Genomic DNA, 11,644 nt, shown 5'->3' with positions numbered 1-11,644 from the left:
CTTTTAATATGAAGGAGAAAGGTCTCTGTTTCTGGTATGCTTCGCAAAACATATTTTTCTCTTAAAAATTGGAGGTGAGCAGTTGTTATTATTACTTTGGTATTAGTTTATATTTTTATCGTTCAGAATTAGTTTGGCATTGTGGCTGCTTTAGCCCAGAAGCCTGGCAGAAAGGAGATGGAGCAATGGTCACTGACAGTTAATGAGACAGTGTTTGTTCTCGTCACGTACTCTGGCTTTCATGAACAGTCCAAAAGCATCCTTTTAGGTTAACTGGTGATTCAAACTTGGCTGCAGGTGTGACTGTGAGTGTGAATGGTTGTGTGTCACTCTGTCTTGGCTCTGTCATGGTGACCTGTCCAGCATGTACTCCACCCTTCATCAAATGAAAGCCAAAATACCTCCAGCACTTCAAAACTGTCTTACAAGGTTTTTCACCAGAAAGCTATGTATAATGTTAAGTGAATTCATTAAAGTTCACTGTGAAATCAAAGACTCTGTGTCGTGGAAAATAAAAATGCTAACAAAATTCTGATAGGTTGAAAATTATGCATAATATTACAGAAAGGAAAGTCTTGTAAAATGTGCAAATCTCTAAATGCACATATTTTTAGAGCTACTGATCAGTAGCACTATATTTTTCATTACTCTAACTTCAAACTTGCTTAGATAGTTGATGAAGTCTAAACAACAAGAGTATACAAAATCTGAGGTCAAACTTCATAAGGATTCTTCAGTCTCCACTAGAGGTCTCTGTGGCTCACCCCCTTCTCTACACATCATATCCCTTCTTAGACACATGTATACACATTCCCCTGTCTCACTAGTGTAAACACTGAAGATCCTGCAGGATAACTGTCACCATGACTGTAAGTAGAAGCAAACATTTGTTTAAACAATTTATCTATTTAAACTTAAACTGTACCAGATCAGATCAAAGCAGCCTTTAAAGCCAGTCAGGAAACTTGTGTCATTAAGAATATTTCAAAATCCATTTGTAACTTTGAGAACATAAATTAACCCAGTGACCCAGAATCTCACATTTTCTGAATAGCCCGAACAAGCGTGGTTCAAAATGAGTCAAAGACTTAGGTCTCACAGAAGAATGAACTACAAGCTTGAGCAGAGGTAGGATGCCTGGCGTGGCACAGCATTTTTCACACACTGGCAGCATGAGGGATGTGGGTCACTTAGCGAGTGGCCAGGATTCAAAACAAAGAAAAGGCCCAAGCAATGGGGTCCACAGGATAAATTTGTCAATGTCTTGTGCCTTAAGGCACCCAGCCTCGCCTGACCCCAACCTCCATTCTCAAGATAAATACCTCTGTCACCATTCACCTTCAGTCCCTGGACACAAATTTAACTTGTCATCCATCATCCTTGTGCAGAGGTATAATTTTCCCCCCTTCCAGTAATGAGTTTAAGACCTCCAAACAGGCCAGGGATGGGACATAGCCGCAGAACATGACAAAGCATTTCGCAAACCAGATTTTTTTTTTTTTGCGTGTGTGTGTGTGGTTGTTACTTGTATAAAATGACTTGATCTCACACTCCCCACCAGAACACTTGCCAACTGGATAAATGATTGACTGTGACATTCATTGCAACTGTGGGTCCATACAAAGTTCAAGCCGTGTAAGGTGTAAAGCTCCGGGTATTTGTTTCTCTCAAATGGCCACGGCTGACAACCTTGTATGATAATGTGCCCACTGTACATCAACTTAATTGACACTTAAATCTGTCAGTAGCCTTACAAATGCCGACCTTCTTTGGGGAACAAATCCTTTTTAATGTGCATTCTTTGTGAGTGATCGTGCATGTGTGAGTGTGGTGGGGGTTCATGGGGGAGGGGAATGAGGGAGTGAGGATACCGAGGAGATAAAGAGAGAAAGCTGTCAAGATAAACAGCACAGTAAAAACAGAACTCTTATCTCGCCTGTACATAAAGCAAGCAGCATCTTTAGCACAAGTTCTAATACTGGTGAATATTTCTATATAAAGTCCTCTAATACACCCACGGCTGCTGGCCAAGAGCTTGCGCTAAGCAAGAAAATCAAATTGCTTTCAAATCCCTTTTCACCTGTCTGATTAGGATATTTTTGCCATGTAATGTTATTAGCAGCCTGGTTAAAATGGAGCCGCTGTGCACTGGGGGTTGGCTTATTAATTGTTGTTTTCGTGTCACCACTGCTGTGTGCACCCAGTGATTTAATCAGCTAAATTCACTGCCATGGGAGCCGCGGTTCGGGCCAGGTTTGACGCTATAGGTGTAATAATAATATATTGCCAATGAACCTGTCATTACAATTCATTTCTGAGAATGATTTACATATATGTAGGACAAATAACCCTGATTAGCCAAATGGGAAGAAGTTATTATCTCACTGCTTCATTGCATAAATGCAGGCGTTTCATTAATTCAATCTTCACTTGCTCCTCGTGGCCCCTGAATGTCTGTCATCGAGAAAGACTGCTTTGACTCGCCGACAGTTTAGGGCAAAGCAGCAGCCCTGTTATTCAATGGACATCGATAAGCACTGAGCTGTGTGCGCGCCTTCTGCTTGATGCTCGAAGGGCAATAATGACCTGGGGGTAGCAGCTTCTTTCTATCTCCCTCACAGGTACAATCTTGTTTACCTCAATCCCCCACAGACTCAAACCTTTCACTCCTTAGAGACCTGATCTGGCTTCTTTATCCTCACCTAAGTCACCTCCCTGGCCCCTTTCTCTAATCACACAGCATCTCGCTACTCTAAAGCTCCATGTTATCTGAAGGGACAAGGCCTCTGGTACTCGCCACAATTAACCTGGGGCCTTGTTACCAAAACACTCAGTGCAGCGAGTCAGTCTCCATGGGCGAATAGTGCAAATGAGGCCTGGCTACCTTGCATTCATTAATGATGTTAATGCTAATGGAAAAGACCCAACACGGCATGCATACGCCTGTAGAGTCTATCTGTGCGCTTCCTACCAGGTGCTAAAGTGCAAAGCTGACTGACAAATTAAAAGGCATAAATCTATTTTAGTGACCAAAACAGGTGAGATTCAGGTCAGGTGAGATATCTATGTGATCATAAAAAGATTTTCCTGTTGTTATAAATCCCTTTCCCAATGTGGAAGGATTGCAAATTCAGGCTTCTGCAGCAATATTTCCTCACAGCCAATCCGCTGAATGACAACAGACAGCCTCAGTGATGCAGAGAGGGGCGGACAGAGATGGATGGATCGATAGGCGACTGCATATGCAGACGTGCCTATTGATAAACTCCTGCTGACAACAGGCGAACACTTTGGGCTCATTGGTGGAAATGTCAGTCATGCTGGCCATTAGTTTGCATGCATTTCAGGTCGGATGTCCTCAACCTGCGACCATGGGGTACTAAGGCCAGCCCACAAGGCCCGTAACATGCCAAAACACTTTTTTATCACTTGTCAGATTGAATTCCACTCGGTGTCAGTCCAGGCTTCTCTGCTACTGTATGTGACAAGGAGTGAGACAGCCTTGGTATTTGACAGTGATGAACAGATAGTGCATACGATCAACTGAAATAGGTCTGATGTTGCTCTTCTCTGAACTCACTGTACAACGCAACAATGATGCTTTTTTTTTAAATTATGTAGCCAATCGAGGGTTAATTTCTTTCATTTATGGATCATTTGTAGACTGGCATCTAAATCTGTTTTGTAACATTGCTGACGACTCAAAGCACACAGTTAGTCGATAAAAAGCTCAAGCACAAGTTGAAGCTGAGAGAATGTCCTCATATATGTTTTATCTATCTGCATTCAAACATTCAAACAAAGTTAATGAGTACCTAGTAATCAGTCTGGCACATTTAGTGCTACTCTAATTTCACACAAGAGTTCGTGGAAACTAAAATCGAGCCACTCCTGGTCATATATTTACAGAACGAGAAGAAATGTGACTCCAATCAGCCACATTGGACTGCAGTGTATTGCTATTGTTTGTCTACAAGCTGTAAATATTGTAGTTAAAGGTCTGATTGCTTGTGTAAAATAAAATATCAGACTTGTCTTTTTACACGTCAAATAATGCCAGATGCATTTCTAGTCGACACTGTCTTCGATTTGACAAATCAGCATAAACTCTAGGTCATGCTCTGTTCACTGACAGGTAATGGCTCATCACTGTAAGAGCTCCCAACAAGCTGGAGACTGGAGAAGTCATGTTTGTATTCTAACAAGGCCGTTCTGGGTTGGGAATGGCAGTTGAATCTAAATTCTGCTCAGGGAGCACAGAGAAAAATGCCTGATGAATTTGTCAATACTGCAGGAGTGATGGGACTCATATGTGTGTAATGGACTGGATGCTTCTCAGTACAGATTGCCCGTTGAGATAGAAAATTATAATGAATGGCACGGAGGAGCATGGCTGTAGAAAAATAAGGTTTCACCTTCTATTTAAGGACATGACATTGTTGGTTAAAGTCTTTTTTTAATGGTTTTGAGCCAAATTAAGACATATGTTGCAGAATAGTCATTTAAGGTTAGAAAATAGTCAATGGCGCCTCTGAAAGCTCATCATAACTGAAGATTTAGGGTTTGTTTAAACAAAAAAGTCAATACAAACAAATCATAAGCAGTCCCGTAGAACATCTAAAAAGTATTTACACAGTAATCATAGAATTATCTGTTTATTCTGTGTAACGGCCAGCAGGGGGCGACTCCTCTGGCTGCAAAAATGCGTTTGATTTTATAGATTTTATGATTATGGAAAACCAAAGTTACCCACATATAAATATGTGTGTAGAGGTTAACACATTTGCGTGTTATTGGAAGATTCCTTGTTCAGGACTGCAAGGCGATAAAAAATTCCTGGAAGGGCTGTGTCAGGAAGGGCATCTGGAATAAAAGTCTGTGCCACATCAAATGTGTGAATCTATCCGATGTAGTCATCCCTTGTAAACAATGGAGTAACAAAAAGAAACTTTATTGAATACAGATAAGCAGGCAATAAAGCAAATTATAGCTCGATTCAGAGTAAAGACAGCAATAAAGCAGGAAATTCTCATCACAAGTTGCTACTGATTGATGTTCAGTGTGTCCTTGCTTTCTCCGTCAGATCCATGCCTTGTCTTTCACCTCCACCTTAAAAGCACCAAGTTGCATTTCTATATTTACCATTTGAGCCAAGAAGGAGATGGACAAAATACTTCAAAGCTAACTCCAACAATTTATTATGTCCATCTTTCAAGTTTGTCTTGATTAAATCATTTGACATTTATTTGGTTATGTTAAGATATCTAACTTTTTTATATTTTGTCACTGGGGTTGTCCCTATCTACATTTAACTATCTATAAATATCGATATAATATCTATATATCATTCATATTATATTAAAAGTGCTAAAAACATACACAAACAATACACTTTTTTATACTAAACAGCTATTCTAACTTTATTTATCACATTTATATCATTATTTTGATTGTGGGTCATCTTCTGTTGTTTTAAAATGTGCTATTTTAATGAAATTCACTTGACTTGGACCTCATGCAGCACTTCTCCATCAATCTTTTTCGGCTTTACCTGAATATTAACTGTGTAACTGTGGAATAATCTCTGGGTGTAAAAACGTAGTCAGACCTTTTAGATTGTATTTTTAGAAAAGTAACCCTACAGCTGTGCAAACCTTTTTTTACTGAGAAAACACTTTTGTATTACATGGTTTTACATGTTGTTGAATAAAATAAGTACTGTTATGTGATGGTGAAGTAGGTGAAGTAATGCGTAGTGTAAGGGGTTATTGTACGAAATTCAGTAATCACATTACACTTACAATTATGTTAAGTACATGTGTGGATTCATTCCAAACAGTTCTCATTTTCCCTCATTTTTCCGAACTCGTAATTGCTCGTAATATTCTCAGATTTGTCACCAGCGTAATAGGGCTGTTCGATATAACGATATATATCGGATGACGATATAAAAACGTCTATCGTTTCATTTTACGCTATCGTTTGTTTCGTGGTGTCGCAAAATAAACTGTTTACGGCAATATTTTTTCATCGTTTTGATGGTCACTGTAGTGGCTATATTAATTTCTTAAAGTTCTCTCTTTCTCTTATATTTAATATAACCACACTACAGACGGACAAGCGCCTGTTTTTATGCGTTGTCGTTAGCAACAACGACGGTAACAGCATCGCGTGTCCGCTTGTTTATGTTCCACATAAACCTTTCACAATAAAGCTCAAGATCCTGTTGAGACTTTTCAAAATAAACTGAATCACGTGAAAGAGCAGATTATTTACGGATGAGAAGTAAAAAAGAGCCGCCAGGTGCTAAAAAATAAACCTTAGACTCAAACGTTAGAACAGGCTTTTCCCCGCAGCACGCCGTGTAATAAATACTCACAAAGAAAACGGCGGCCTTTACAACTTATGTCTAAAAATGTATAGTTTCATGCATCGGTTAAAACACTCGACTCCAGCTACATGACGCGCAGCTGGAAACACTTCCCGCAAGTCGAGCTGCCCGAGATTCACAGAATTTACAGAAAATGTTACATTTTTGTGATTTATATCGTTATCGGGACGATAGAATTCTTATATCGGGATATGAGATTTTGGTCATATCGCACAGCCCTGCTAAAATGTTACACTTTGGGAGTGGGAATGTGTTGCAGCCATCTTACTTAGGTTACAGAGGTTACTCTTTTAAATTAAGGGCAGACAGAATTCTTCTTGCACTAGACTACAATCATATGATTTTGGTTCGAGGAAAACAGCAGAGCAGTCCATAACTTTTAAAAAAATGGAGATATGGACATTTATTTTGCTGTTGCACAAAAGGACAGGGGCACAATGGTAACGCTGCACTGGCTTTTTGCAAGGATCTGGACAGTAACAAGTAACAAAGGCAGTTAGCACAGCATTCAAGGCTCCATTTCTATCCGTACATGTTTCTACACTAGAATCATTGTAGCGATCACTTTGAAGTCTAGTTTCGAGCTGGTTTTCAACTTTGCTTTGTGTTGCCAGTTTTGTGATCATACCTAACACCTAAACAAAAAGAAATCATATGTGTGACGGTGCATTTCAGGTCATCTTACAGGGTAATGTGAAAGTAATAAAATGAGCAGTGTCCCATTACTTGGAAGAAAAGTAATGTGTAATGCATCACCTTTTTTTTTCATTACAACCCCATCACTGCAAATAGATAGGCAATAAAATAAATTATGAGCATAAGCAATAAGGCAGCGCTTCATGTGTGAAGTTTTTATGTTTTGGTTTTTTTTAGCACTGGATGGTTTCATAGTTACAACTTACAAGTTACAAAAGGGTTTAACACAGAAGCAGGGCTGTAAAAAAGGTTTGAGTAAAACCTTGGATGAATAATAGACTGCTTCCCAAGCAGCAGCACTCTTGGTGGTAGGAGGTTAATATTCTCACATGTCATTAGGTCTGCTGGCTCGACTGATGGCTCATTGAATCAGGCAGCAAATGATTTCCTCATGCTGCAGAGGACAGAGCACTTCAAAGGGAAGGGGCTGAGGTCAGGACAGCACTCCGCTTTGATTAATGACCGGGGCTCAGCAGAGGTTGCCTGTAGGTAAGAATGTGACGGTGAATTGGATGTGAAGGGGACCGACTTTTGAGCTAGATTTGACCCACCTCCAGAAAAAAAACTTGCAGATACCATCACACAAGTTGGTTTGATGGGTTGTGACTGGAAAACTTGCCTCCTCTGGCTTATACAATCATTAAAATTAAACACGCTGAGTGACAGGATTAGCTGATATCATTTTACACTTAAATAATGAATACAGAAATATCTGCTATCACTTTTAAATGTAAATCTTATGTATGTCTTTATGAAAGACACATTGAATTAATGCTTTAAAAATAACTATATGATTGTTTTAAGACTTCTCTGGGACTTGAACACACCACCACCTGGGTTTCCAGTCTCCTGGGCCCCATTATCACCCTCCTTATGAGTTTTTGACTCAGCAGAACAAAACGTGACCGCCTCAATCTTTGATCTCTCACACGCTGACACAAATCCTTTCAAGCCTCTTAACGTTCCTCTGCTAAGGTAATTAGCACTAATTAAAAGGTTTCCAGCTGCCTTGTGTGCATTTTTTTGTTCCTCCGTAGCACATTGTCCTCACAGGTGCATTTCCTATGTTTACTGTGGGCACGTCATTCACATTCCTGCCCACTTGTTCACAGTGCATGATCAAGGAGATCAGGACTATTGCTTGGAGATGATAAAGGAGTAAAATACCCAATTTGCTGCCGAGGGGAAGCCATTATATGAGTTCAACACATCTGAGAAAAGACTTTTCAAGGACTCAGTGAAGATAATCCAAGTGAGAGGAGTGACTTGACAGGAGCTTAATTTCTGTCTGTATTTGAATCAGTATGTTTGCTTTCTCTATTTGTTTAATAGCCACAGTTTCCTTGTTTTGATCATAAAAAGTTTTACTGGCTCACTTTCTCGCAATCGAATCCTTTTTTTTCAACCTGGTTGCTTGCTTGCAGTGAAAACAGATTATACTTCCTGAGTGACTAAGTATTTCCTGTTGCCTTACCTCTCCATTATTCAAAAAGGAACCAGCTAGCCACATGACGGCCAATCTTGTAAATTCACTTGCAAGTCAAGGAGCCCATAAACATCATTAACCATCATTTCCCAGCCCACTTCAGCTACATGTGAAGTGTTCTTTATTGTGTAATGAGCCAAGAATCTGAAAAGATTGCCACTTCAAAGCCTCTCTTGAAAGCTGTCGCCCATGCAGCCTGCTGACATGTCAAGCTGGGATTAAACGTCCCCCATAATCATTTCTTTGTTTTCAAATGAGCCTATTGTTTATCTGCACCTTGGGTGACAGCCATCAAGGGCACACAGCACTGCAGCGGCACAGGAACTGGCGAAACAGATATACTTAATGTACTTGTAAAGTATGAACTTCAGCCAATATTCAAGTTTTTTTCCCTCTAGTTTGGAGATGTTTGTAGCTCTTGGAAATTCTGATTTAGATTTGTACTACTGCCAGGATTTTCTGCCAAAAAAAAGGCAATTTAGGAGATTTAGGAGAAGGAAATATTGATATGCATATCATTTTGGAATGGATGAGGTACTTGTTGTATTTATTAGCTGGCCTCAGAAAGGGACGAAAAACTCATGTACATCATACAAAATTAAATCATCTTTACTCTTTTTCTCTTTTCTTTTACAAGCCATTTTAAGTGTTATTTAGAGCACACAAGAGCGACTATAAGTCTTATTCAAGTCTTAGGTCTATTGTTATGCAGGGAGATGCTCCCTCCATCGAGTCTTGGAAAAACAGGTCTTTGTCTAAGACCAGCAGTGTGTCATCAGCGCTGGGCCTCCAGTGAGGCAGACATATTGAGCCTAGGCAGCAGGGGGACATTTCTCAGAGCCTTTAAGAACTACAGTAAATCTTCAAACAATTTATGCAAACAAAGGCCGCTGTGTAAGGAGGGAGAAAAGACACAGGAAACAGATGAATAAGCAACATCTATTACCAGGACCTGACCTTGAGAGGCCTGGACCAAAGCACACATTTCACACCAAATGACTGCAGATTGGGTCTGACAAGCTTGCAGAGGAAAGGTGAGGTGAGCCCTCACAAGGTTACCCCCCATACATTTCTTGGGAGGCGAGAAAAGTTGGAGAAGACAAAGAGGATGATATGAAAAGAGGTGAGAGGTTAAGAATGACTTATCAGGATAACAGATGTTGGCTTGTTTTATCGATCCATTCATTTTCTTCCGCTTATCCAATTCGGGGTCACGGATAGAGAAGGCTGGAGCCTATCACAGCTAAAACTTAAGGTGGAGACCAGATTATTCCAGGCAAAGATTCACACGTACAGCCAATAAAGAATCATCTTTTAACTTAACTTACATGTCCGAACTTTGACTTCAGCCTGTGGTGTTTGCATGGAGAGAACATGTAAAATTCACAAAAGACCCAGCCGCCGGATTCAGACCTTCTTGCAGTAAAGTAACAATGTTAACTACTGCATCACTCTGCTGCTTTGACTTGTAATGTGAGGCGAAATGCCACAGTCTGAGCATCAATGACATACAAGAGTAACATGGAAATGTATGGCTAATTAAATACTATTTAGAAATAGGGAAAAAGATCAATAATAAACAGGAAAATCCTGGTTTTCACACAGATCTGTGTCTTTGAGAATTATACCACATTCATGATATCATACAGACTCAAACTATAGCTGTAATTTTGAAAAATCACAGAGGAACTCTACAGTGTCTATAAGAAGTAATAAATAGGTTCACAAGTGTAAACAGTTACCAATCATAGGCAGTTCAGTGAAATTCAAATACTACGAAGAAAACATCAATGCTGCTGCATTAAGGACCCTTTAAAGTTAGCTTATTTCTAGTTAAACTTGTAAGCAGTTTGCTAAAAACTTATTTGGGCTACATTTCCTGTGAAGATAACAGTCTTCTAATATAAAGGCAGTGCTACTCACATATAGGTGTACAAAAAAGTAATCAATCATCAAGCAATTCAACGATGGCTATCATAATCATCTCCTATCTACTCTTGTTTGCATTCATGTTATCAGAGTTGTGAAAAAATGGAAGCCATTGTGGTTAAAAGCACAGGGGACAGCCACACTGACTCAAATAGCTCCCAGTAAACACTTAAAATTGATCTCCCTACAACATAACCTGAGTGATGACGTGCATTTGTACTGAGCAAAATAATAGATTCCTCCTTTTTGCATACCAAACACATGACACACAATTAATTAAATCTGAGTCACCTCCGATTAGCCGGCAAAGAAAGAGGTGCTAAGCCAGGTCTGCCTACTACTGACAGCAAATGGAAATGGACAAGGGCAGAGTGCAGTGAAAGTTTTACATCAGCATTACCGTGATCAGACCACTAATGCAACAAAGTCATTTATTCTATCAAGAAGAAATGCTGCTTTTCTGGTTTAAATCATTATAAATTGAGTACTTTTTGTCAAAATATCACTGAGTACTAAGAAAACAGGGCAAAGAAACACAATTCACAACAACAGTTACCTTGAGGTGCTTTATAATGTGAGGTTAAGACCCTACAATAATACAAAGAAAGCAGATAAAATGACCCCCTATAGGCAAGTGCTTTGGTGACAGTGGGAAGGAAAAACTCCCTTTTAACAGGAAGAAGCCTTCAGCAGAACCAGGCTCAGGGAGCAGCCCTACTAACTGTTTAGTTCCATTAATACAATTTTAAGGAAATAAAAAAGATCAATAAATGAACAGTTTGTCTTGTGATATACATATCTCACCAGTATGTATTTATTTAGAGCAATGGTAGCAAGGACCAGTGAACAATGCTAATAAAATGCCTGAACACAGGCCACTAACTGGGAGCTATTAAAATCTTTGTTCTCCAGGAGCATAACTGAAGGCCTAACTGAAGTATTGAGCCTTTTAATTAAAAAAAAGCACCTATGAGTTTTTTCCATGACTAACTTTTCTATGCTCTGGATGCTGTTGCAAGAAAAAAAAAGTGAAATAATAACCAGCCTTTTTCTGCACCGATTGTCACAACATTAAGAGACACTGCAGACTTTTTACTGCTGGAGGGGACCGAATTCTAAGGCATTACTCACAATAATGCATA

Source organism: Haplochromis burtoni, unplaced genomic scaffold, assembly GCF_018398535.1.
Source record: "Haplochromis burtoni strain Fernald_Lab_line unplaced genomic scaffold, NCSU_Asbu1 Contig_37, whole genome shotgun sequence".
In the NCBI taxonomy this organism is placed as follows: domain Eukaryota; kingdom Metazoa; phylum Chordata; class Actinopteri; order Cichliformes; family Cichlidae; genus Haplochromis; species Haplochromis burtoni.
This window is presented reverse-complemented; position numbering follows the sequence as displayed.